Source organism: Pezoporus wallicus, unplaced genomic scaffold (assembly GCF_028554395.1).
Source record: "Pezoporus wallicus isolate ANWC-B61680 ecotype Strahan unplaced genomic scaffold, APGP_CSIRO_Pwel_v1 contig_6732, whole genome shotgun sequence".
Lineage (NCBI taxonomy): Eukaryota > Metazoa > Chordata > Aves > Psittaciformes > Psittacidae > Pezoporus > Pezoporus wallicus.
In genome coordinates, this window is record NW_026638638.1 from 2,186,863 (window position 1) to 2,214,374 (window position 27,512).

Consider the following 27,512-nt stretch of genomic DNA (forward strand, 5'->3'; position numbering starts at 1 on the left):
TTCAAACAGCAAACTTCACTTAAATATGTATCTTCTTTTCTTCATGAAAATCTAATTCCCTTTCCTGAAGATAATAACGTCATCAGCTGAGCAAAAGACCTCTAACATTCAACATGCTTGAACATCAGCAACTGCCTACTGGTACTCTCCAGCCATTAGCAGAGCTGAGCTAGTGCCACTACTGTTGGGTAACTTACTTACAAGAACACTGACTTCCTAAACCCTGCAGGAGAACAGGGCGACGCTGAGGCTGTCAGCACAACACTGCATTCTCTAAGAAAACTGCCTGTTACTTGGCAACTGGAAAAACAATCTCTTTCAATCAGCACACTTAGTCTGGTCCACATCTGCTGTTAAAACCTTAGAGGAAAAGCATTTGGGTCCTTTCAAATTGCCGATAATGAAATTACACAGACAAGAGATTAGATTGTTCATTTGGAAACCAGTTGAATTAATAGTGCGCACATTTTATTTATATCCTAAAGTTCTTGATTCAATAGTTTCATTTCCTCTGCTTCCATAGCATCTCTTGCTTTGCAGTTATGAAAAAGAAAATTAAAGAATTACTTGGAAAATTTATTTATTTAATTAAATTCAAAGTTCATAATACAACTGCTTATGAACAGTTGTATTTGCTTATGTGTTCAATAAGAGTCATGTGTGGGAGTAGGGTTAGGAGCACTGCTTGACAACCTTGTGTTCAAAGCTCATTCTGGACAGAGCATTGAGTTTCATCCTCAGTGGACTTTTTCTTAAAAACAGATAGGGGGTATTACTGTTTGTTCCTTGTGCTTTTTTCTCCCCTTACACGTATGAAATGTTTACACGCACTGTCACAGGCTGCTCACTCCTTTTGCATGTTTAAGGTTTAAATCCCAGATGCAGTGGGAATTCTGCCTTTTAGGTGAAGTCCAGAAGTTGGCAAACATCCTTAATAAACTTGTAAACACGTCTCCAACTAAAAGGAATTGTCAGAGATTTCTAGCTCTTGGTCTACTTAGTGGCTCATCTGTAGATTCTTTGCCTGCTAGAATTTCTAATGCCAATCCCATTTTTAAACAGTTGCACAAAGTGGTCACTAGTAGTTTGAGACAAAGTAGATAATGATTCACACAGAGGTTATTACTTAGCTAGAAAACAACATTAAGTAAACAGCATTAAGAAAAAAAAAACATACCTTGGGCACAAGAACTCGGAATTTCCACTAGGAAAAAGAAGCCATTACCAAGAGTCTGTTTTGAGCTCCTCAGAGAGCAGCACAGGCATTACCCAGCTGGCCTATCCATGAACCTCCTGATATTTTTAGTATGCCAGGAAGTAAAAAAGTAATTTATACCTTAAAAATAACTATTGCTTCCTACATAGCCTCTTTTGGAGTGAAAGCTAGAGAAAACATTGATTACAAATATATGGCTTTTCCAGGACATGATTTAATGAAGCTACTTTCTTTTCCTATTGATCGACATTAAATACTTAATATTTTGTTAAATGACAAACTATAGCCCAGAGGAAATTAAACACTGAAATCTGCAGACACTCTGAGACAATATTTGTTTAACAGCTGCCGAACTCTGGAAGTAACAGCAAAGAGTATTATGTAAGAAAATCCAAACAGATAATATTCTGGTTAACATCACATTGAGGCTCTACTTGCCTAAAACATCAGTTGTTATAAAAAAACAATGTTCAGCTGAGGATCCACAGTGCACAACTCTTTGTTCAGTCCAGAGATGTTACAACCTAGAAATGTTCAATACCTCAAATTCAGACAAATATATAATTGTCATTTTTTTTTAAAAGGAAACATATATGTGATACAACAGATTACTTGGTCTTACTTCAGCTTTGCAAAAAATACCACTGGAATAATAGATTATACACTAGGTTGTTCCAGCCTTCAGAGTTAAAACTGAATTCATAAAAATAAAGCTGGAGCTGTCAAAGTCTGTACATGCACACCTGGACAAAGAGTTGACAAAAAAATAATGAACTAACTGGGCCTATATTTTTCAGCAGAATGTACCAATCTCATGTCATGATTGTTTTACAATATTGAATGGAAAACAAACAGTTACTGTTTAACCTTAATAAATAAGAAACATTTTTACAAGCATTAACCCAGAAGAAACTAGGCAGCTTGCTGAAGAGGTATGTATTTCCAGGGTTAACAGATATTTATAACCAAAATCTGAAGCTGGACAGTAGATTACCATAGCTTCAAGAAGGGGCCTCAAATTGTGCATTTGTTTGACTGTTCCCAGAGATACTTTAAAAATAACAGTAAAGAATTACCATTTCAAAAAGAGGCCATATAACTTTAATCAAATTACTAATGCTATTTATTCATTCCAGATAGATGACATTTCAGATTATCACCCAAACTATGAATAATTCAATGAAATCAGTGCAACATTCAAAAACTGGTTATTAAGTTTACAAGTGGCTTCAGAAGAATTGAAGAAAAAGTCTTGTAGGAAATCAATTAGGTAGAGGTGACTTGGTAGAGGTATAGAATTTTCTGAATAAGAGCGTATTAAGAAATACGAGAGTTCAACATGCCTATAGAGAAGTGAAGGGTAGCTCCCTCACCTAGTTTATAATAAACTGGAAACTTGAAATCAAGAAACCTGATCATAAATGTATGATCCAGGAGGACAATATGTGCTGAAGATCTCATCCTCTTCTGCTTAGAGCACAAAACAGTACCACTGACAAAAACAAAGAGCATATTCAATTAAATCACGTTTTGATCAACTTTGGAGGAATTACTGCTTATAGCAACATCATCTTCTTACCTCATCCATCAATTGATTTTACTAGGATTAAACACATCAGTTATATGCTGGTCTAGAGTGGCTGTTGTACAGAAAGACCTCTTTCTGTTGCATTTTTCTTTTCAACAAAAACATAGCTAAGGAGATCTGTTTGTTTAAAAACTCCATGACTCTCAATATTTGTCTCAATCTGGCTCCTTGAACCTTTTCTGCCATAGCATAAAAAACAATTTCTCCCCTTTGTGCTCTTCCCAGTGGACATCTTTGATCAGGACAGGAGCTATATCACCTGCATCACATCTTCCACATGCACAGACACATGCTGTGGTAGCCAGAGATGGGGCTAGAGAAATACAAGTTCCTGAGCCAGGCTTGGGAGACTGAGATGGAACAGGGAGGGAGAAAGGAGTCTGTTCAGCAGTTTCTCCTTCTGTTATACCTGAGCACTTTAACTACAGACCCCAGTGCACAGGATGAGGACAGGAGATATGGGGCTGACCATTCACAGAGAAAAGGCCAGAAATAAAGATAATAAAATAAATACAGTGCTAGCTCCCAACATTGATCATTGAGGCTGAGCAACTAAGGAAAGTAAAAAAACATTCTAAATAGAAGGATAGAGAATGTTTTTCTTATTGACCACAAAGGTCCTTTGGGTTGTCTCTGCATAGCAGAACAGGAAATAAGATTAGGGCCGGACTCCTGATTTCCCATTTACTCTCAATCTTCAAGAATATGGCAATAATCCTAATGCTCTAAACACCAAAGCAGCAAGTACAAACTTGCAGACACTAGAGAAAAAGAGAGGCCAATGGGCTAACCAAAGGCATCCCTTTTAATAAATAAACAAATAAATCTGTTAATGAAAGTGGGTTTATTAACGCATTCTCTTCCTCTGTCCTATTAGAGATTTCTATCCTTTAACTTACTGTCTCAGTAATGGAATTTGGCCAGTCAGTGCTTAACTGTGCTGCACCACTTTTTCCTAAGCTTCTGCCATGTTCCCCTTTCAAAGGTTGTTCTTCCCATAGTACCAGTAGGGTCATCTGGAGGGATTTCTATTTACCCAGAAGTCCAAAAGTGTAGGATCTGATTTCCTGCGAAAACCTAAGGAGCTTTGACACATTTCATTGGAAGCCAAGTGTGTTTTCACTTTGTGCCTATTTGTTGGATACAATTAAGCAATCTTCTAATTATAACCTTTTCCAAGTCCCATCCATTAATTTTTATTAGTTAAATGTTTTCCTTCTCTGTGCAACAGGACATGTATCTAACCTGGCCTAGTTGGAAGAGCAGCATGATCACTGGTGGGTTAAAGCCGGCTCAGTCTTCTTGCAAGTCTTCACTATCCAGAGGAAAACAAAGTACTGAAGCTTTTCCCTTAGGTGGTGTAGGTTTTAAAGATAAACCCGTAGAGCTCATACAGAAGCTGGGCAAGTCAGTCACCTCCTCAGCACTTGCCCTTTTAATGCTTGCTGCCTCCTGTTTTGGCCAGATACTATAACCTTCCTTTATCTTTAAACTAATTAGACAGACTAGTTCCCATAGCTAACCACTCCTGAAGGGAGCTTCTCTGGTCAGCCTATACTGTGAACCTTTTTTCATTCCAGCTTTCATCTTACATCCTCTGCAATTCTTAAACAAAGTTTCTATTGGTCTTAGAGAAAGCAGTGAAATTCAGATTCCACACTTTTTATCCACCAGCCATTATCTCCGCCAGCTCTGATATGGCCAGAAAGCTTTTCCCTTGCCTCCATTTCTTCTCTGTTATTTCTCTCACTAAAACCTTATTTTCACATGCTGAGGGTGCTCATCATTCCTATACTCATTCCTCCAAAGACCCATTTCCTTATTCCCATTTTTTCACACAGTCTACTGGAAATTCTGTGCTGGTCTTTCAGTTACTTTATTCAGACCTTCCTCCTTCTGTCCAAACTAGTCTTTCCCTTGCTTTGATACACCATAGAAGTCTGGATATCAGTTCAAGGTCTGGAAAATCCTCAGTAAGAAAGGTTTGATACTAACTTTTGCTTTAGCAGCAAATTGCAGAAGCAGTCTCTCTGCTGGGTATACAACATGGATCTCTTCTTTTGAATGTACTTCTGAGCTTTCACATCCAAGCTACATCTTATTGACGATACTTTAAAACTACTTTGAAGGTCTAGCAATCTCTAACCCTTCAGCACTACACATAAGGTACAAGGATAAAGGCTGTCATCACCTCCCTTTTTTTTACTGTAGTGTGTCTTCAGCTTGAAAAATTCCATCATGATCCACTACAGACATGTGGAAGTTTAATTTTCTGTAGCAAACTAAGCTATCCACCCATACTTCTCCAGGATGTCTCTTCTATCACACCTTTTTACTTTCTAGATTCATCTCCAACTTACCTACCTTTTCCTCATTCTCTTTTACGGTTAGCTCCATCCTTCACTAGGTTCATGACTGCTGAAAATTGTGGTTTTCCTGTGCTGTCCCTGAGGTTGGGAGCAGGTATCTACAAGCATTCCCAAAGCTGCTTAATAGCTGTCCTTCCAATCCCTCTCTAAAATGCAGAAACTTAAAGACAGGCCACTAGCATGATGAGACTGCTGACAGTTATTCTGATCAGTATTACTTGGCTTCCTCATAATCCTTTTGATATGGTCCTGCTATCCTAGGTTTAAGGCACATGGCAAAGAGTAGGGAGAGTTTTCAAGTGGGGACCTCCTAGGCCTTCCAGTGAAAATATTATTTCATTCTCAAATATTTCAATTAAAAAAGCCCGATTATTCATCTTTTCAGCCCTTTAATACACTTTTTTTGATTTACACAAATCAAAAGTCTGTAATATTATTCTGGCATTCCCTCAACTTTAGACAAAAGTGAGAACAAATACAGTCTGGGCTCTGCCTATGGCTCTGGGATCATTCTTGAAAGCATTGCCACCTTTGAAATAGATACCACATATTTGATGGTATTTTCAGACCTTTGCTCCACTCAGTCACAACTCTGTCCTTGCTCACAGTGGTGGAGGACCAGCTGCAGCAGAGAGTTGTGGCCAGCTCACTGCAGCCGCAGGGTACAGGATTCAGTACCATACCACTGACAGGCAGCTCTCTTTGGAAGAGAGCTCACTCTCTCTGCTTACCTCCATAGTTTTCCTCCTTTGTGATTCACGGTTTGCACACAGCTGCAAAGGACATTAGTGGGAGAGATCCAGATGGAGAACTTTGCTTTGTTTTTGTGACACTGGAGTTTCCAGTTAAGTTTATTTAAGGTAATAATGTAGCCACTGATGAAGACAACCTCCCAGCCACTGTGGTGTCAGTGCTTCAGATGCAGTGAAAAGCTCACACTTGCAGTCACTGTGCTAGGAAAGGCAATTTGAATTTTCAATGCATTCTGGAAAAAGCACTGTGCACCAGCTAATGCATTTGCTCATAGACACCCCAGACGGGGGTGTGTGTGTGTGTGTCTGTAATTTTACACTGGCTTTGCTCTTTGTGCTGGATGGCCCCCCCCATTATCCATGGAATAACTGATGCAGACTGGCTCACAGCTGCATTTCATGTGGGTCCTGGTTTCTGATGTACATTATCCTGCTGTCCACACTTGGAAGCAGAGCAGAAAAACCTGCTCCCTGCCCACACAGAGATCTGGTTAATTTACTCCAGAACAGATCTTGAGTGTAAGTCAACACATATGCAGTGCACACAATTCAAAGGGACTTGAATGAAAAAGGGAATATGCAAAGATAATTAAACAAGTTTACCCCATTTTATTTAGATTCCTCTGCCTAATATTACAGCTTAAAGAACAGTTTCACAGGTAGTCTAGTAGGAACAACTCAGTCCAAGACCTGATTTACAACATAAAATTTTTAACCCATTCTAATTAATTTCTCTATGAAACAGAATCTTTCTGAGCAGTGAAAATCTTGCTAAGCCCAGACTGTGACCAAAGAAGCAGTAGCTCTGTAAAAGGATAGCTGCAGGTGCAGTATGTGTGGCCATTTGTAAGTCCCCAGTTTAAGCAATTTTACTTGGTGTATCTTGCATGCTGCTACTTTAAACCTCAAATTTCTCACATTGGCCTAACATGTTCCTACTTTCTTTAGGATAAATATTTTCAGTGAACCACATTCAGCTCCAATTTATGGTACCAGAAATCCCATTTGTTTACATATGATATTTTTTCTGCAGTTTTCAGGCTCACATGCACATGGCAAAGTCCACACAAGGTTGCCCGCACAAAATTGTGCCGCATTCCCACTCCTGCTAAGTATTTCTAGCAGCATGTCAATCTAAATTCAGCTACTGAAGTGTTTGCTTTTCATACGTTCTTCTTTCCTTTTTTATACATCTTAAGATGTAAAAATGAAGTGCTTAGAAGATCTTAAATAAATATAAACTCCCATGTTATTACAGGCCAGGCACACAACCCCCACACCCCCCCCAGTATTCCCTAGGATCACAGAACAGGTTGGGTTGAAAGGGGCCTTTAAAGACTATCTAGTTTTTAAAGTTTAAAGACTATCTAGTCCAACCCTCCTGCAGTGAACAGGAACATCTGCAACTAGACCAGGTTGCTCAGAGCTCTGTCCAGCCTGACCTTGGATGTTTCCAGGGATAAGACATCTTCCACCTTTCTGGGCAACTCCTGCCAGTGTTTCACCACCCTCACTGTAAAATTTTCTTCCTTATATCTAGTTTAAATCTACATTCTTTTAGTTCAAAGCCATTACCCCTTGTCCTATCACAATTTGGATCTCAATTAGCACAAGAGAGAAGCAATTTATTCATCCTGCACTGTACGCCTAGGACTGGAATAGGCTTTGGTACCTTTGGTTTCTGTTTCAAAAAAGTGAAGGTAAACAACTTCAACACCTACAATTCAAAAGAAAAGCGAGCAGGGATGTACACAGCACACAGTGAACTCTTTTTGGAGAACAGGTGCTGCTTATCCTATGGAAAATCTTCATCTCCTGTGTAGCACAAGCTGAAAAATAATGACTGGAACCCAGGAAGCCATTTTAATTGAACTGAAGAAGTTTTGAGTTGTTTTTTTTTTTGTTATGATCTGGGAGACACTAGTGTCAGTTATGCACTAGAAATGTTCAGTGATCCAAACTGCAGTATTTTCGGAGTACTAATGTGACCTCAGCACTTCTCCAGTGACAGGTTTCCAACTGCGCTGCATAAAATCTGTCTGAAATTCATTTCAGGAATACCATGGCTTACAGAGGCTTGTGAAGGAGGATGGGAAACAGGATGGAAACAGGGCCTTCAATTGGGGTTATCCAGGGCCCTGTGAAGCTAAGGCTTGAGTATTTCCTTTGGTAGAGTCCACCAGTTCTGAGCAACCTCTTCCAAAATCTGGCCCTTCCTATGGCAAAGAATATTCTTCTGATATCCAGACAGAATTTCCTATGAAGCAACTTGTGCCCATTGCCTCTTGTCCTGCCTGAACACAAATGACATCCATGAAAAGGGTGTTTCCTGTCTTCTCTGACTACCTTTGAAGTGTTGGGAGGCTATGGTCAGATCTCTTAGATCTCTCTAAGCCACCTTTTCCCCAGGCTGGAAAAACCCATTTCCCTCAACTTTTCTTCATATGTCAAATCTTTCAAGCTCTGACCACCTTGGGGGCCCTCCAATGGACCCTCTCCAAATCTTCCAGAGTCTGTGGGACAAGAACTGGACAAAAGTGCCAAGAAGAGTAGAATAAACACACCCCTTAACCTGCTGGGAGCAGAGAGGTAGAAGAGAGGCATCACTGCACTTGCTAGGGTCTCTCAAAGGTAAGAGGACTTTATTGTGACTTCAAGTTGTTAGGTTTTTTGGGGTGTTGTTTTTTATTTATTTAAACCACAATGGCCCTGCTGTTTCGGGCTTCTCTCCCAGAAACAGTGCATACAGCAGCTCTTGGCTAACTCAGCATTTCTGCACCACATTAGTTATTACTCCTACATGCCCAAAAATCTCAGTAGCCACACAAAATGAATGCAAAACAGTAGTTAACGCTTCAACACAATTTGAACTTGAGGAAAAAAGATTACCTCCCTTTTTAAGTGGAATGGATGCTTATGTTCTTACAGTACTGCTGAAGACTTTGTGCTCATGGGGGGGGGGGGGGGGGGTACCAGAAGAGGAGTGCACCTATTCGGACAACTGTTCCCATCCACCTGCACTGCCACTGAAAGATAAAACTGTGGGTTTCAGTGTTACTTGGTTACTTCCATTGAAAGGAGCTGGGTTTGCTCAGTAGCTATTGAGTACATTCCTCAGATTCTTTTCTTCTGTGCTTTGTAAGTCAGGATTGGAAGTCACTGCTGAAAGCACAGGAAGTTAAAAATCACCTTTTTCAGCCTCCTGTCACCTCAGGGTACTTCTGTGGTAAAGTGACCCAGGCTTGAACAATGGCACAGCTTTTATAGCCCCATCACAAAACAATTTACAAAATAATGAATTACTGCATTTACCCTATCCTCAGCTGGCACTGCTGAGTTTTTAACTAGCCATGCCCATTCACAGGAGCACAAGTTGTGCCCCTGGTAATAAGAGAGCCCAGCTGTCATAGGGTCCAAGTGCTCCTCTGGTGCTCAGTGAAAGCACGTGGTTTAAAAAAAAACATCATGATGCATCTTATCCACTGAAATTAAACAAAGGTTTTCCATTGACTTTAAAGGGAGAAAGGTTCAAAAATACATTTTCAACACTCACCTCCCTACTTAGAACATTAATTAAACCTGCCAGGGGAATTTAAAATTCAAATCTGGGCAGCCAGGACACAACTTTGCCCTGCACTGATTCAGTGTAAAATCTCAGATGATTAAAATGTTTCACAGCGATTGTGACCCACATGAAAAACATTTTAAAGTATTTGCCCTATATTAAATATTTAACCATACTGGAAATGAAAATTAGTTAAATCGTTTACATGCAAATTCTATAAGAGAATAAATCCTATTTAGGGCCAGTTGCTCCCATAGTATGTGGGGCAACATGCCGGTCACCACCTGTGATTCAATCCCTGCCTCAAGTGCAACAGGTTGAGTTCAGGCAGCACCTCAGTAACATCCGAAGTCACAGGAAAAAGCCACCCTCCACTGCTTGCTGGAAACCGACTTTGGTCTGTACAGTTTCAAACTCACATTTCAGAAGCCTATAACAGAGGAAGAGGGCCCCAAGTGTTATATGTGAAAAGTCAACTATCAAACAACAAGGCACCAACTTTCATATCAGGTGAAGGACCACGGGGCAGACTAGGCTCCAAGAGAAGACAGTGTTAAACTAGGTCAGGAAACAGAAAGCAGGATTCCCCCTGCCTCCTCTCGAGTCAGGCACCATCCTCCCAGAGCTTTCCAAGCTGAGGCAGCCATTTCATTTTATAGCCTGCAACATATAGTTTTTTCCTCTCCAGTTTTATTTCCAACTACATATTTTTGTAGGACTTCTGCCCTTACCTATATAAAAACTGGCTTTAATTATCCTAGTGAATAAGTGCTTCTGATTTTCTCGTAGCTACTTAAAAAAACAAACCTAAAAAGGAAAAAATCCAGAAAACTCTATTTTTGCATTCATTTAAAGGTATTCAGTTCAAAATTAGATGAAAGTGTTTGAGTTTTTTCAAAGCAAGTTTTTAACCAGAAAGTCACAAGAAATTATGAGAGCACTGCTAAAGGTCAGCACGCTATAACTGAATTCCACCCTGTTAAATTACTGCTATATTATGCTTCCAAGAAAATCTCTATTCAACATCTGTTTTCTTTACAGGAGATCATTAGGAACAGACAGGCCGAGTCATAGCCTCATTCTGCACTTACCTCAGGATTTGAAAGGACAAATCTGTCCTTCCCTATACAGAGGACTAGATTAAAACATGGCCTTGTTGGACTTGTCCACTACTTTGATGTTTTCAAGTTCCTTTGGAGTCAGACATTACCCAAAAATCAGTATTAACGAGGAAAACAGGAAGGCAGGCTGGAGACAAGCCGGCTCTGCTTCTCGTCATTTACACTTGCTGCCGTTCAGGCTAATTTTTTATCAAGTCAGAGCAGATTTCTCTCTATGACATAGTTGGCAAAAAGCTTCCCCAAAAAATCAGTGGCTGACGGTCAAATTAGGAATCAGTGTGGATCCCAACATCCTGCTACTTCTGATGAGGTCAAACCCAGCAACAGACCTGAACACATGCACATTGCAAAGAGCTCCGTTCGCAATTAAAGTTAAGGAAAACAACTGTTATTCTCTAGCATGTGCTAAAACAAGTGTTTTCCAGCACCATTGTTTTGTTTTTTGTGAGATAAACACACAAAATATGGAGACATCTGGATATTTCAAGATCAGTATGGTTATGGATACAAATGTCATAGCAAAGCAGTGGCCAGCTCTGCAGAACGATGGGCCTCTTAGGGCGCAATATGAAACAACTGGACCAGAAGCTTCACACGTTTCTCCCACCACTGCTGTCACTTCCATCTTCCTCCTGTTCTTCCTCTCTCACCATTTTTATCCCTCTTCCTAATCCTGACACATATGCAAGGCAAAGACTAAGAGGAAAATGGGATCTTATGGCTGGGGTGAAAGTTGTGAAACTGTTCAACTGGGTTGTCATTACCCTCGTGTTTGATGCCACAGAGAAGCGTTTTCACAAACCAAATCCCAGGGCTTATAGGAAACAAGGGATAAAATGAGCATGAGTGTGCCTGGAGCAACAAAGTGCTTGCAAATTTGGGGAAACACCCTACCTGTGTTTTACTGTACCTCCAGATGCTCTTCCATCCCAGACCCAAGAAAGCAGCACCCATCATAGGAGCCTGGCCAACAAGCTGTGGAGACACTGACTCAAATAATCTGGTTTTAAAGACTGATGAAATTACATAATGCAATAAAGATAAAAACAAAAAAGGAATATCCAAACAGATCATCATGGCCATCCAAAGTGCAACACTGCTTTTTTTTGTTGAACAGTTTTCAAAAGACCATGTTGATTGTTTCTCTTATCCTTTGCACATCATGAACATCATGTTGCTACAAAGAAAATAATTTTAAAATGGAAGTTCAACTGGAGGCTAAGTATAGGAAAAAGTTAAGCTTACTGTGAGATTTTTGTAATGGCTTATTTTGCCTTTGAGTTATTTGTGACCTTGAAAAAGATCTCTATACCTCAGTTTACCCACTCGCAGGATGTTTTCTTAACCCCGCCAATGGGTATATAGTTTATACCCAATAATGTTTTTTGTGATACTGACCAGTGTAGTTGAACTATTGACACTTTGAACTCACATCATTGAACCTGCAGTGTTCAGGAAAGAGAAAAAAAAAATACGGTAAAGAATTGAGGTAGCATGGAATAGAGGGGGAACGGGTAGACTATGAGAAAACTGGTACAGCTTCATTTGACAAATGAGGGAGAGGATACAAAGCAGAACTCAGGAAAGAGCAGGGAGGATAAGGGAAGAAGAAAGATTTATGAAATGGTGCTTCAAAGACCAGTGAGATAAAGGGTTACCCACAAATGCACATGCCCATAAGGATGGAACTTGGTTTATATTTTTCAGTGACAGGGATTGTCCAAAATTGAAAGAGCGGAGTCTGCAAACTCAGCTACAGCTCCCCTATTTCGTTAAGCAGCTGCTAATTGAGAGATCATTCTACCCAAAGGTGACTGCAGTTTTCACACTGCACACATTGACTGGATGTAAAACAGCCTTTCCAAGGGCCTGAAACTTCCTATTAAATTTGCATTGTTTTGTATGATACCTTGCTTTGTTTCTTCCTAGAGTGGAAAAGACAGTTCAACCACCTCCTCCTAAATAGAACTAACATTTTAGATAAACTAAATGCAAAAAAGTGATACCATTTCTATATTTCTTCCAGGCAAAAAGACAAGTCAGATGTCACATTATGAGGCTTTAAATGTAAGTGCCTCCCTTGTTTCCCTCCTATAGCTGTTTTTAATCTAAATTATGAGGTTGTTTGCAGTAACAGATCTCAAACAGAGCATAAGGCAAACTAAAGACATAAGCTTTAGATTTTGACTTTTAAAAGTGTGGACAAGACACAGTGGCACAATAGTATACAGAAACAAGGACTTTCAGCAGCAAATAAGCACGAGGGTCCCTGGGATGGAACAGTCAAACCTCACATTTGCTGGCAGGCCCCTTAACTCAAATCCTGTGTCAGCAATAAGCTATTGACATTGCACTGACCATAGAAGCTCCTTCTGAAGGGAGCATTGACATATTTGGGCAGATTGCTAACAGGCAAGTGTTTGCAGTATCAGTAGCAAAAGCAAAGCTTTAATGAGCAGAAAGCTTGACCCATCCTTTGGTCCCTTTGAGGCAGAGCTGAAGCAGGTTGGGAAGGCAGGATGCAGTAGCACACTGTTAGACCTGTTGTTTGAAGAAAGCTAAGTGTAATGCCATTGAAAGGACCTCACTTCTTTCATATTATGGTAGAGAAGTTGAAATTCATGACCTTTGAAGAGAAATCCATCTGGAGACTTGTTATTTTCACAGAGATGAAACAATTACAAGTAATCGCCTTTTCCTTTATCCCTCAAGGAAGTTTCAAGCTTAGTTAACAACATCAGTTATTTCTATAGCAACAGACAGATATAAACATAGGATTATAACATTCAACAAGGGATCAAGAAAAGGAAGAAACAGGACTTGAAGAGAGAAATGCCTGGAAAAGCTGCAAAAAAATGCAGAAAGTTACTAATTTTCTTAAAATGCATATTTCTTCTTGCTCCTTGCAAGACTCCTACAAACATCGTACTTTTCCGGCAAGACTTTCATTTCAAAGGACAAAAAAGACAGAGAACTGTAGATTATTTTTTGCTGCAGGCATAATGGAGTCAATCAAATAGTTGGGATGGCTAACACTTGGGACAAGGTATGATGGGGTACCTTGCCTGGGGTGCTTCACAGCTCACAATTTACACTATGAAGCATGTACTTTTATTCTACAAATTTTGCTAGAGAGATGGGATTTCAAGCACATATGTACAAGTGAATTTAAAATTCCCACATACACTTACGTATGCTAAATGGTGATAAGCAGGTAATTCTGGTGTTGTCAAACAAAACCTGATGTTTGGGGGAAAGCACAGATGATGCCTTTTAAAGTGAGCCAAATAACTATTCCTTTTCATCCACAGAGCCATTTGCACCACTCCCAAACGTGATCAAGCTCTACTAACACAACAGCAGCAAATCCTTTGCTGCTTGTCCCAGTGAAATCACTGCGAGAAGCAACACACAGCGCCGAACTGAGCCCTATATAAAATGTAGGTATTTCATCTCCCTTTTTTAACTTCCACTTTCACTGTCAGGATCAGCCAACCCCTTTTGGCAGGAGGAACCAAGCGCACAGCTGCCCAAGAGAGTGCCCAAGGGCTCATCTCCCATCACAGCTTGGCCAGGGAACACGCCAAAGCCATTTCAGGAGAGCTAACCCCAGCCCCAGCAGCAGAGTATGTATGTCAGCCCGAGTCAAACGCACAGGGCCAGGGCTCAGTTGCTGCTCAGGCAGATTCGTTTCAAGCTGGTCTGGGTGTGTCTGCAGGAGCTGCAGTTACTCCTTCGGATTGCCCTGCAGCAGCCATTTCCCAGGAACATCTGTCTCCTTGGGTCGCAGCCAAAGGAGGAAAAGTTGCTTTGGTGGTGGCTTTTTTTAATCACCACCCTCACTTACCCCAGGAGAGAGAAAGTAAGAAAGGAAAAGCCCAGCCTTTGCAGAGACTAGCAACAGGTCTGAGGGTGAGCCAATTAGCAAAAGGATCTGACACAAGGCAGGTGCGTGGGAAGCTCCCTGCAAATGAAACACAAGCCAGGCCATAAAGAAATCTTTGGGTCCTCATAGTTAATCCATACTGAGATAGTTAGGGTTATTCATCCTGGGCCATAAGCAATGAGGTCAGGAAAAGTATTCGTTTGTAGAGATAGGAAGGAGGAGAGGCACAGCCCACTGAAGAGCAATGCAAGAGCACCCGCTGCTGGGCAGAGGTCTGACCCTACCACCAGACAGTTTGTCAGGAAGCCAATAACAATGATAGCAATGAAATAATTGGGTAATATTGCCTAGCATTAGAAGTGAAAGGAAGAACCATTAGGTATCTTCTGAAGCTTAAAGTAACTATTTACTTTCAAAGCAGAGTAGGATTGAAAGCAGCACATAGTGCAGACAGGCCTAGAGGCAGGAAGTTTTTTGCATCCTTCAGCACCTTTTGCCAAGAGAGATGCTGTGCTTCATTATTCACTGGTAATATGTCAGGCCCCGGAGCACCTTTTTGCTTTTAAAAAGCCCCAGTGGAAGTTCTCGTTTTGCTGTCCAGGTACAAAATTTGCCTTTTGGAAGTCAGGTGCGAAAGCCCTGTGCAATCTCACCCATAAGTCACCTGCTGATGCAGTGACACCAAATAGGCAGAGCAGACCAACAGAGTCATCACTAAGTTAACAATGACAATTCCTTGCATGCCTGGAATTACTCTCATCACTTATAAAACTATAAAAACTAAACTACTGCTTTGCACATAAATAATTCACCCAGGGACTGACTTACTGTACAACTGTCAATGTATTTACAGTGCTCACATGCTTCCCCTATTGAAACAATTTCAGTTGCCAGTAAGGAAGGACAAAAGGAAGGATGACTATTTTCCAAAGTGGAAGCTGTCATAACATTTAACCTTTTCTCTACTCTTCCACTGACATGCACCCCACCCCGCTGCTGGTTCCCACACCCCAGATATGAAATCAGATAAGGAGGTCCCCTGCTCCCTGCTTCCTGATGGTGAGTCACAGCTCTGAGTCAGCCTTTGTGTTCTAAGGAACCTGGAAGGCTTTGAAACCCACTGTTGATTTTGGCAAAGCCACCTCTTCTTGCTTTGAGTGTAAAACAATTTACACACATCATTTTTGGTCTGAAAATAGCCACTGAAATGAAAACAGCAAGAGAATGACCAAAGATTTCCTTGTACTGGAGTCACTGCACAGCAGCAGCAAAACCTCTCTGTCCTGGGGCACAGTTGCAATGAAACTGAGCCACAAAACACTTAGGTCTTGAGGATTCAGGCAGGACGTATTCACAGCTCCTGACTGTTTTATGCACGAAAGCTACTACTATTTATGACTTTGGATACAACCACCTCTAAAGCAACTGCTCACCTCTTCAGTGATGACCAAGAAAGGTGTCTTCACCTGCTAGGTCACTGTTCCTATATGGTCAATTCCAGTCCTGACATCGGTAAGCGAAACCAGACTACTCTTTTCAGATGTTTCAGCTTAGCACAAGGAGATCCAGACAGGAGAAGTGTCTTTTGATAAACAAGAGTTGTCTCCATCTCCATTGAGACATGCCAGTAACAAGGGAAGCTGGCAAATCCACGTCTCAAGAATCCATGTCTGTCTCTGCCTAGTCCTTCCCTGTCTCCACAGATCAGCACTTTGTATATATATAGAAAAAAAAATCTTGTCATTCTTGGCAGAGGAAATCTCTCATATTTTTATTAACATGTTTAAACATTACATCAGCTGCTCATCTCAGACATTCATCTGCATCATCCACTTCTGTGCTTACTTCTGTATGTTTCATAAAACCTTTAATTAAATTAACTATGCTTTAATATGTATATTTTAATTTCCTTTTGCAATCGTATTTCAGACATCTTTTGATCTCAGATTGCAATTCCAAACTACACTCCTTCCCTTCATGTCTGTTTGGTAAACACCTTTGCTTGGGCCAGATTCATTAGCATTTTAATTATTTTCTCACTCCAGGACTTCTCTGCCACCCCTTCTTCCCCCAGTCTGGCAAATTAGGCCGTTTCTAGATTAAGCGCTAAATTCACTAAAAAGTCTTAAAGCATAAGTAGGACAGCATAAAGAAAACAGGGAAAGTTATCTGTAAAAAGTACAATTAGTTGCTACACTTCCTTTCAGACTGTAACTATTGTTAAAGAAATTATTTCAAGGAAATTGGTTTTAATACTCTTTTATAGGGATTTTGCATGATAAAGCAAAAAAACTTGAAACATGCTAAAGCACGTGAAAGAGCAATTAAAGTATCAGTTGTAATAGTATTTTGTTAAAGGTTGCTTGAATGAGTGTTGAGAAAGGGAGATCCTGATGTGCTAAAACTTAGCAAATATTTTAACCTTAATTTTTATCTTGACTTTGAGAGTGGAAAATGGCTTCAGTGCTCTTCTCCTTACACACCTCTGTCAAACAGTTTCTTTAAAAATAAATTGTAAAAAAACATAGCACTACAGAGCCCTTTTTACAATTTTTTTTTTTTTTTTAATTCTAAATGTTTTGGGTTTTGTTTTTGTTTTAATTTGGCTACCTTTTAAAATTGCCACACACCTTAAAAAAAACAAAGTGAAATGTTTCAGCTAACCGGAGATGTCCTTTTCCCTCCCCCAAGGCTGGTCAGCAAATCTACATTAAAAAAAAACAACAGTTTGCTCAGCTCTGCACATAAACAACCACAATAATTTACCAAGCATCAGATCCTGAAAATACAGGCACGTGTTTCTTAGTCTGTTTTAGTCACAAAGCAAGAAAAAATTAGCTTCCCTCTTTTATTCCTCTCTAGACATCATTGATTTGTGGCTGTGACATAGTGAAAGCACGCATGTGGGTCATCCATCAAGTGATTGTCTGATCCCTTCTTTATATCACTACATACATAGCACCATCACTAAACTATACCATGGAAAATAAATCCACTATTAATGCTGATCCTGTAAAAAATCACAGGCATCCTTAGCATAGTCAGTCTCATTCAATAATTTAGCACTCACTGCTTGCTCAAGGTAAAGCATATGTGGGGATATCAGTGTTTGCAACACTTTTAGGCTTTATTTTCATTGACAAAAGGACATGTTTCACCATGGTAAGAAAAGAATGGGTGTTAACCCCCTAGAGTTCTTCTACAGAAGAGTGGAGACAAAGCCCTGTGTTTTCACAGCAGGTGAAATCAAGACTACAGGAGGAATAAGGGTCAGTCCTACTGATGGCATGCTAGAAGCTTCTGATGCTTTTACTTCTCTTTGGATTTCATAAAGTCTATAGGCACCATTAGTCCCTTGGAGGGTAGAAGCAACAGCAGTTCACACCTTAGAAATGGCTCCATTATACCACTTTACTACCTTTGCCAACAAATTCACTTAGAATCTAAGTTGCTATTTTAGCTGAATTAACTTTCAAACTAAAGACAGGTCACTCATATTTGGATTAATCAAAACTAACTTCTGATGGGAATTCTTTACCAACACTAAAACACATGCATTGTACAACTGGTTTCCCCAGGCAGACAAGCTTTTAGCTTGCTAACTTGTTTCTTATCAAGGAGGACAATTTTCCTAGTGGGAAACTCCCACACGCATTCAAAATACACCTGCTTTCCTCACTGCCAGTATTGTGGGAGCAATGTGGACATTGCATCACCTTTGTATCCTCTCATAACATTAGTAGGTATCTTGGGCTGGTCTAGCTGAATCCCGTGAGGATAAACAAACAGAGCAGGATCTGCTACTACAGGTCTAGGGCTGTAACCACTCCCAAAAATGATTGCAAACAGAAATCCTGTTCTTCTGCAGTCCCGTTCCAGTTTCTTTGCTTAAAATACTTCAAGTAACTCCCTGTAAGAAACTGGTGCAGGGCAGAGAACTGCATGCAAGACAATCCCTTATGGTCCTCAGAGCTGTTTGACTATGGCATCCATTTGGACATTTCCAAATTTAAACCCATAGCAGGTTCCAGGAAAAGTATTCTTTTCTTTCACCAGGTTATAGTGAATTGCAATTTAAAGGTATGCTTAACAGTGTTAAACACCTTTCCAGGTGTATATTAAACTCACTACAGTGAATTATCTGAAAATCAGGCACGTGATTCGATTAACATTTTCAGTATAACTTATATCCAAAGACAAAAATAAAGTGGTTTTTCTACTGAACAGCCATCAGCTAGGGCTTCTTTCAGGCAGGTAATGATATTACGATTCTGCCACTGAGTAGCGAAGGAGAGCAACAGCATATCTTTGCTCAAACCAGCAACGTCCACCCGCAGGAGGTATGACCTTTACAGTTTAATTGCGGAAGACAGTGTATGGGAGCCATGTGGGCTTGGCATACAAACAGCTTTCAGATTAATTTGGTGGCTATTCATAGACTGAAATAGGATGTGAAAGCAACACAAAAGTGACCAGAAGAAATACAACGTTACTTCCCACAACTAACAAGCTCTTTCCAGTTTGGCCTACTAAATCCGATTCTGCTTTCATAGTGCTCTATGCAAGTTGCAAGTCTGCTCCAGATCCAGCATATCTGATTTCACACCTATAAATGTAGGGCAGAGATATCAGGTATCTGTCCTACTTCAGTAATTCCGCCTAACTCCAAAAGGTGTATTTGGACCCTATACTTTCATTATGCAAACAGGGCAAAAAATCTCAGCAGGATACTTCTATTTATGAAAATAACCCACTGAGAACTCGTATATGGTCCAACACATCATCATGATATATATCTGGATTTAATCTGAAAACAGTGACATGCTGTTAATGTAATTGGGCTGTTAAAGCCTAACAATGATGATTCTAATGTTAGGTTTTGATACACAGAGTGAGGAAAAGGATGGAAATAGTAAAGAAAGACTATTCAAAGAATAGGGAAAAGAACCAGAACAGAGAAGGAAAAATTACAGTGGAAGGGAAAAATTCCAAAACTGGAAGATATTCCAAAAAAAAAAAAAAAAATCCCTGATGACAGTGAATGTGAGGATGAGCTAGTAAGCAACAGCAAGAAAAATTAGGTGACTCTCCTTGTAGGTTTGGGATCCTCACAATTCTGCCTAAGAAAAGATTTTTGTCCTCAGAGCCCCAGGGCCCCCTAAGTGGCTATAAGCTTTTGAGACCAAAATTCCTACTGAGTACTTGCATTCAACTACTAAGCTTACCTCAAAACTGAAAGTCTTCTCAGAGTTACCCCTTGGGAAACATACCGTACGCCTAGCCTTCATCAGAGTAAAGTACTTCAATAGATGGAAATACTTAAATAGCTTGGAAAAGATGAGAAGAGTTCTCTACACCACAGGCAGAGAAAGGAGTTGCTTCTGTAGGAGAGGAATGTTACCTTGTCCCAGAACACCATTGCTCTCTCAGCCTGGCCCTTGGGATCCCTTCAACACAGAGGGAAGGCAACCCATGGATGGATAAAGGAGATACATTTTAAAAAGTCAGATATATGTTTTGCCCAGCTCTTTCCATTTCCCTGCAGGAAAATATACAAGTAGCATAGAAAATACCTTAGTTTATACTTTTACATACCCAAAGTGATTTTCAGACTGCGGCTAACATTGTCTGAAGATGCTGCCTACCTCACATGCTTCAGAAATTTCACAGGATTGTCATGCTAACTAGGATCTCTTCCAAGCTGCCAAAGCATCTGCATCAAGAGACTTCCCCAGTGCCAACAAGCAACTTAAAACCATTGCATAATACTGATGCGTAGCAGGCACCTTTACAGTTCTCATGTCTTTTGCACCGAGATGTCAGAACTCCTCTTTTGTGGCCAGAGTCCATAAGACATGGGTGTCATTAAAGCGATAGTAATTATTAGCAACAGTATCTGGCATAGATTCTTAATTTGCTGTGAGAAGGTAAGTCCTAACAAAAAAACATTCTCCTGCTGCAATATGCAAGTTTTATATCTTAAAAGAAAATAAAATTTGAGCAGAAATAAGACCTACACCCATTTGTTCATAATTTTCCCTCCATTATTTGCTGCACTCTATTGTTCATAAACAATAGAGATGTTTACAAATATATTTTTATAAAAGCACTTTGTGATAAAAATAACTCCTTTCACAGTTCACACGGAAGTGCAACAGGGTTATTGCTCCTCCTTCCAAACAAATTTGCAGGTCTTGGTGACCATCGATGTTTTCCTCCCCCTAAGCATTGACACAGAGGGAGATGAAAAAGCTGAAGAAATTATATTACTGCTCTCTATGCACACACAGCAAAAATAAAAAGTAGGCTGTCTGATGATGACGTTTGAATTGAATTGATCCAGGCGTTCTTTTCCAACACTATTACTTATGACAAGCAGCACATATTACTGACCAGTGAACATACAACAATAAGGATGTAATTAGCTTTCACTTAAACAATTATCTCGTTGTCATTTCCCATCCAGGTTCAGGAAGCAGCACAGACTCAGGAGGGCAAAAGGTTGTAATTAACAGGCACAGCTCACTGTTAGAGCTGCATTAACCCTCTTTAGGTACATTTTCAGGTACAACAAGCAGTCAAATGCAGCCCACAGCAGTACCCAGAGAAAGACTACATTTCTAAATTCATTAACATTTTTGAAGTTACTCATTAAATCCTGACAGAGTCCAGTGATGTGAACTAGTCTCATGCTTCAGCATCAGCTCCTTTTTACTGGGATCATAACATCACCCTGAATGCAAGCTGCAGGTATTATAGATGATGGAGAAGCTCTTTCATCATTTTCTCAGCTCCAACTTCGCACTGGAAAAAGTCACCACCCAGTCTCCTCTCATGCAAATACAGTACAACCTAGGACTATGAGCAACTATCTCCAACAAGTAGCATTGTGGAGATCAGTTCCATTCTGAGGCAAATAAATGCTGCTATGATTTCCTATTAAGAATTCCTGTCATCTTCTCTGAGTATGGCTCCCAAGGAGCCATCCCTGGCTAATCGATCTTTAAATGTTTTATCAGAAAGCTATTCTGGCTTGGCATATTTGGTGGGGAGAAACCACATCCTTAATTGCTATAACTGTATCAATGGTCAATGGTATATCAGTGTATCCAGGCTAGGTATAGAATCATAGAACAGTTAGGGTTGGAAAGGACCTTAAGATCATCTAGTTCCAACACCATTGCCATGGGCAGGGACACCTCACACTAAACCATGTCACCCAAGGCTTCGTCAACCTGGTCTTGAACACTGCCAGGGATGGAGCATTCACAACCTCCCTAGGCAACCTATTTCAGTGCCTCACCACCCTTACAGTAAAGAACTTCCTCCTTATATCCAATCTAAACTTCCCCTGTTTAAGTTTTAACCCATTACCCATTGTCCTATCACTACAGTCTCTAATGAAGAGTCCCTCCCCAGCATCCCTATAGGCCCCCTTCAGATACTGGAAGGCTGCTATGAGGTCTCCACGCAGCCTTCTCTTCTCCAGGCTGAACAGCCCCAACTTTCGCAGCCAATCTTCATACGGGAGGTGCTCCAGTCCCCTGATCATCCTCGTGGCCTCCTCTGGACTTGTTCCAACAGTTCCGTGTCCTTTTTATGTTGAGGACACCAGAACTGCACACAATGCTCCAGGTGAGGTCTCACAAGAGCAGAATAGAGGGGCAGGATCACCTCCTTCGACCTGCTGGTCACACTCCTTTTGATGCAGCCCAGGATATGGTTGGCTTTCTGGGCTGCAAATGCACACTGAAGCCGGCTCATGTTCATTTTCTCATCGACCAGCACCCCCAAGTCCTTCTCTGCAGGGCTGCTCTGAATCTCTTCTTTGCCCAACCTGTAGCTGTGCCTGGGATTGCTCCGACCCAGGTGTAGGACCTTGCACTTGGCATGGTTAAACTTCATGAAGTTGGCATCAGCCCACCTCAGAAATGTGTCAAGGTCCCTCTGGATGCCATTCCTTCCCTCCAGCGTATCAACCAAACCACACAGCTTGGTGTCATCGGCAAACTTGCTGAGGGCGCACTCAATCCCACTGTCCATGTCAGCGACGAAGATGTTAAACAAGACCGGTCCCAACACCGATCCCCGAGGGACGCCACTCGCTACTGGTCTCCAGCCAGACATTGAGCCATTGACCACAACTCTTTGTGTGCGGCCATGCAGCCAGTTCTTTATCCACCAAGTGGTCCATCCATCAAATTGATGTCGCTCCAATTTAGAGACAAGGATGTCATCTGGGACAGTGTCAAATGCTTTACACAAGTCCAGGTAGATGACATCAACTGCTCTACCCCTGTCCATCAGTTCTGTAGCCCCATCATAGAAGGCCACCAAATGGGTCAGGCAGGATTTCCCCTTAGTGAAGCCATGCTGGCTGTCACCAAGCACCTTGTTGATTTTCATGTGCCTTAGCATGCCTTCCAGGAGAATCTGCTCCAAGATTTTGCCAGGCACAGAGGTGAGACTGACTGCTCTGTAATTCCCTGGGTCATCTATCTTCCCCTTCTTGAAAATGGGAGTTATATTTCCTTTTTTCCAGTTGTCGGGAACTTCACCTGACTGCCATGATTTTTCACGTATGATTATACTAATTACATATAACTTATTTTGAAGCGGGAACGGGTTAAAATTGTTGTGAGAAAATAATTTCTTGGAGCTGACCAGAGAGGAACAGTAACAACGTTCTGTAAATAAAAAAACTACCCTAAGCCACAGTGTATCCTCTGTTTACAGTAATTGTGTGAGGCCAAGAGTGCGGAAACCAACAGGTTAGGCACAGAAGAGACTTTATGCATTAGGCACAGAAGAGAGGACAGGGAAGCGCCTTTGCATCTCCTCATTCAACAGTGAAAGCACTCACTCACCACATGGGGAAATGCGGAGTCCAAAAACATCTCTTCCAGATTCAGACACCTTGTATCACCAGGAAGGTGTATGCTACAAAAAGATAGCCAAAAGCCCATTCCCACAGTCTGCATGTGCTCCCCATGGGCACTTTCGTCTGTCAGCCAGGGACCCAGCTTCCTTGGCAGGGTGCACACAAAGGCCAGTTCTAGTCCCACATGCATCAATCACCAAACTCTTGTCAATTTCATTTTCCATTTTTTAAAAGCAACAACAAAAGATCCTCCCAAACCCTTTCTAAATCCCAGTTTTCCCACCTATTTTCACTTATTCAGAGGAGCACACTAGTGACCACTCTTCGTAAACTCATAGGATGAAATCATGATTGAAGAATTAGAGTTTCTAACTTCCCCCTTTTCTCCATAAAGCCTGAGTCCTCATTGTTTAAAATTAGAGGAGAGATTAGTACCAACTCTGTTTAGCCTCTTATCTCTGCTCAGCAAAGTTAGTTAAATAATATTGCAGGAAATTAGTTCAAGTGAAAATAACCACCCTTTTCTTGCAGCATTAGATGCCGAGAAAAGATTCTGGTTTGCCTGTTCTGGCATCTTATGCTTACTCAGGACAGGCATGGCACAGACAGTAAAAGGCAAAAAATTAAAAATTGAGCCATACTACAGAAGGACCAGCTTAGGGTTAAAAGTTATTTTCATGCCTAATAAATTCCTACAGCTCTGTAAAACTGCCGAAGCAGGTGTCATTTACGATAGTGGCAATTTTTATGGTGGTGCTGGTATACTAGCATCACAGTGAAGGCAATCACAGATTCATCTTTCAGAGACAGAAGCAGTATTTCACAAGGATATTAATTACAATATGAAGAAAATAAGTAATCTAAAAAGAATGGCAATATTCATGACACAAATAGGTCTGTACCACAGGGAAGATCCCTGGGTGTTTCAGGATGTATGACTAAGTGGGAAGATACAAGAAACGGCAGCTATAGGAGCACAATGTGACTGCTCAGTACCATTGTTTTTGAAATTAATGTTTATCAGTTTTCCATGAATCACCAACCGCACTTTAAATACCAGTGCCTGTATTCTTCAAGAGACTATGAATACACCCAGTTTATTTGGCTGTCTGGAGAAAAGCTGTGAAAAGAGTGACATTTGTTCTCAATATATAGCAACAATGAAGAGTTGTCACAGGACTGAAACAACACATTTTTTCTAGATGTGAATGACAATACTTCTGTAAACTGCCACATCCCTTTCTGATGGAAGACAGCCTTAACAATCTGTTTGATAATAACACTCCTGAAAGTTTCTCTGACTAGACTTTTTTCCTTCTAATGACTCCAGCCTGCAGTGCATCATGCTGGTGATATTGGTTTGTACTTTATATCACTTGGTTTCCTCCCAAGCTCAGTATGATCACCAAACCAACATTGTTGGAAGTTTAAACCTGCACACATACATTTCGGTTAGTGGAACTACAAACCCTTTTGCTGGCATTCACAACTATTAGTTGCCTTGTACATTTAGTTATGCTTACAGGAGGGAAACTTCTTTCTCTGAGTGAGAAAAAAGTCTAGTTGCTTGTGCACTATTACTAAGCAGGACTAAGCAAGTTACTAATCCTTCCCCCTGTCACTTTCTTACAGGGAGAAAGTGTGGGGAGTCAAACTACTCAGCAATATAAACATGCAGAGGAGCTGCAGGATAGCAGACCTCTCTGTCTTGATCTTCAGGATCACTCACTTTCTTCTAGACTTCAAAGACAATGTAAAAATATTAAGCTTTGATCTCAGCAAAGATGCCTTTCAGTTGCTGCACCTGAAATCCACACATCAACCTCAATGCTTTCAAAGTTGTCCAAGAAGTAATTTGGACTAACATATCTTTATCAAACACTTAAACAGAAAACAAATGAGTCCATGCATGAAAGAGCACAGTTAAGGAACCTGTGCATTTCAGTCCTCATGACAGGAAAAATTAAGAGCTCAGAAAAATAGAAGGCTGCATTTCTAGTGTTATGTGAGGTCTACTGATAAATTTGTGTTTCTAAGCACAGTTAAGAGAAATATGATATGAAATATATAAGCTAGTCTTACCTTAAAGACAGGACAAAGTCAGTTCTTTCACCTTCCTTCCCGCTTCGTAAACAGCCCTCTATCCACTAATTTGTCATGCTTCTAACATGTTAGTTTTATCCTTTCAATTCACAGGGGTTTGCACAAGCTCCTTTTACTTCCTACTCACATAACTCCATGCCCTGTGAGATTTCACTTGAATTTCAGCTTCACAGTAGCCAGAGTTGCAATGTCTTCATCATCCTTCCTATACAGTATTATTTCAAAAGAGTACATTTTGGTTCTTTGAAGTGACCCTTAAAATGTTTCCCTACTCAACCTGGCATATCATAGAGCAAATCAATAATACCACTGCACTGCAATTGTTTGATTCAGCTCAGATCTTCAAAAAAGTATGCTTTATCAGCCTGTCCTCGGTGTGCTATACCAAACTTGCTTTGAGGAGACAAGCACTGGAATCTGCGTAGAAATGAATAAGGAATTACAAGAAAATCATGCTGAATTGTACATGTTTTTCTACCATGGATCAATACAGCTTCCAAGAAATGAAAGGTTTTGAAGGTAAAGGAACATACTGTGTGCATATCTCTGAAAAAAGTCAGGTGGTAGCTGTGTAATACATGTACCTGGAGGGCTCAAAGGAAAAAACTTCAAAATAAGTATTTGTACATTTCCTTTTAGAGGAATTATTTGATGGGGCAAAATAAGTTCTTAAATATTCTATTATGTGTTGGGTCCAAAGTTTTTTGGAGAGTGGTGGTGGCATTTGTAATAAGACTGATAACAGTACAATTGCTTTCAGTAGGCAACCTATGTAGGTTAGAGATGGACCGCCTGAGCACAGGCCAAGTGCCAGCACTTGTAGGCAGCTATCACTGTTCCAAGAGATGAAGCACACAGATATGATTCCCTCCTGCTGCGACTGTTGGAAAGTTGTGGGGCTTCTGCATTAGTCAGCACAAGCGGACCTTGTTTTTTTCATTAATTGCATCAGCAGGGTATATAATAAACAGTTGCCTCAGAGGAAAGAGGAGTGAGAAGGGATAATATGAAAGGAGAGTCCAGTGTAATGAATTAAATGTAATGAAAAAAGTGGTTCTGGTTTAGCCTGTTCATTCTCGTGCTGGCATTTTTGAACAGAAGGAAGTATTAGAAATAACCTTAGTATGCATCCAGCCACTAAAGGACTGGTGAACTTTAGTATTTCCAAGGCACACATTTGCCATGTATGAATAATAAATGCATGCTCCTGTCCCAGAGCGTTGCAGTCACAAACACAGCCTTTTTCAAGAAGTTCACCAGCCTAAGACAGGGACACAGATTCTGCTTGAGTAGGGGTATGCAGTCACAGTCACTAAAGAGAAACACCCAAATACAGACCCCAGGGAAAGGGAAGAACCTTCTTTCAGTGACCTGATTTATCAGGAATATATTTTTCACAATTCAGACAAGAGAACATTTAGTGTCTGAAAACACGGCTGAAACAGCTTAGAGATTAAAGGAACTGAAATGCCCTCTTACCTTTGTTGTTTATTTTCTTCCCCTTTCTTCAGCTGTTCTAATACAAGAGGAAATAGCAGGTTCTGCTGTGTATACACACATGCTTTTATAAACAATGGTAAAATCCAGTCCCCTCACCCTCCCTGCAAGGAAATTTTCCTTTTTAAAAATGAAAACTTCTAAAAGAAATCTTAATGGGAAACAAAACCAACAGAGACTACTTACATCTGAAAGACCAAATGCTATTGTTAAGCATTTTGTTGATGGAATTACCGTTAGGGCTTAAAAAAGAGGTCTCCAAATTAATTTAAGGGTATTAGACATCCAAATTATAATCAAATTCAAGTGTGCTTGAGCTTTCTAAAAAAGACATCATAAGTATGCAATTCAAGGCCCAAAGAACAAGCTGCATGCCCATAAAGAGGACTGATTTCGGAAACCAAATTGTAAAACTGTTTTCCACCTTACATTTTATTTCCAAAGCATTGGAGAGGTACAACATTTCTCCCAGGGAAGGTCTTGCCCAGTGCAAAAGCAGAAAACCATAAGGGCTGGAGTGCAGCACCCTACAGC

The 27,512-nt window shown here is 40.5% G+C and overlaps 1 long non-coding RNA gene across 1 annotated transcript; it reads right to left on the reverse strand.

Moving 5' to 3' along the window:
- Positions 1 to 313: 313 nt before the first annotated feature.
- On the reverse strand, positions 314 to 27,512 carry LOC130600443 (uncharacterized). Its single transcript, XR_008972456.1, has 4 exons — positions 27,403 to 27,512; positions 26,961 to 26,992; positions 11,506 to 11,586; positions 314 to 532 (listed from the first exon to the last, which is right to left on the reverse strand). It is a non-coding gene; the product is annotated as an uncharacterized LOC130600443 (long non-coding RNA).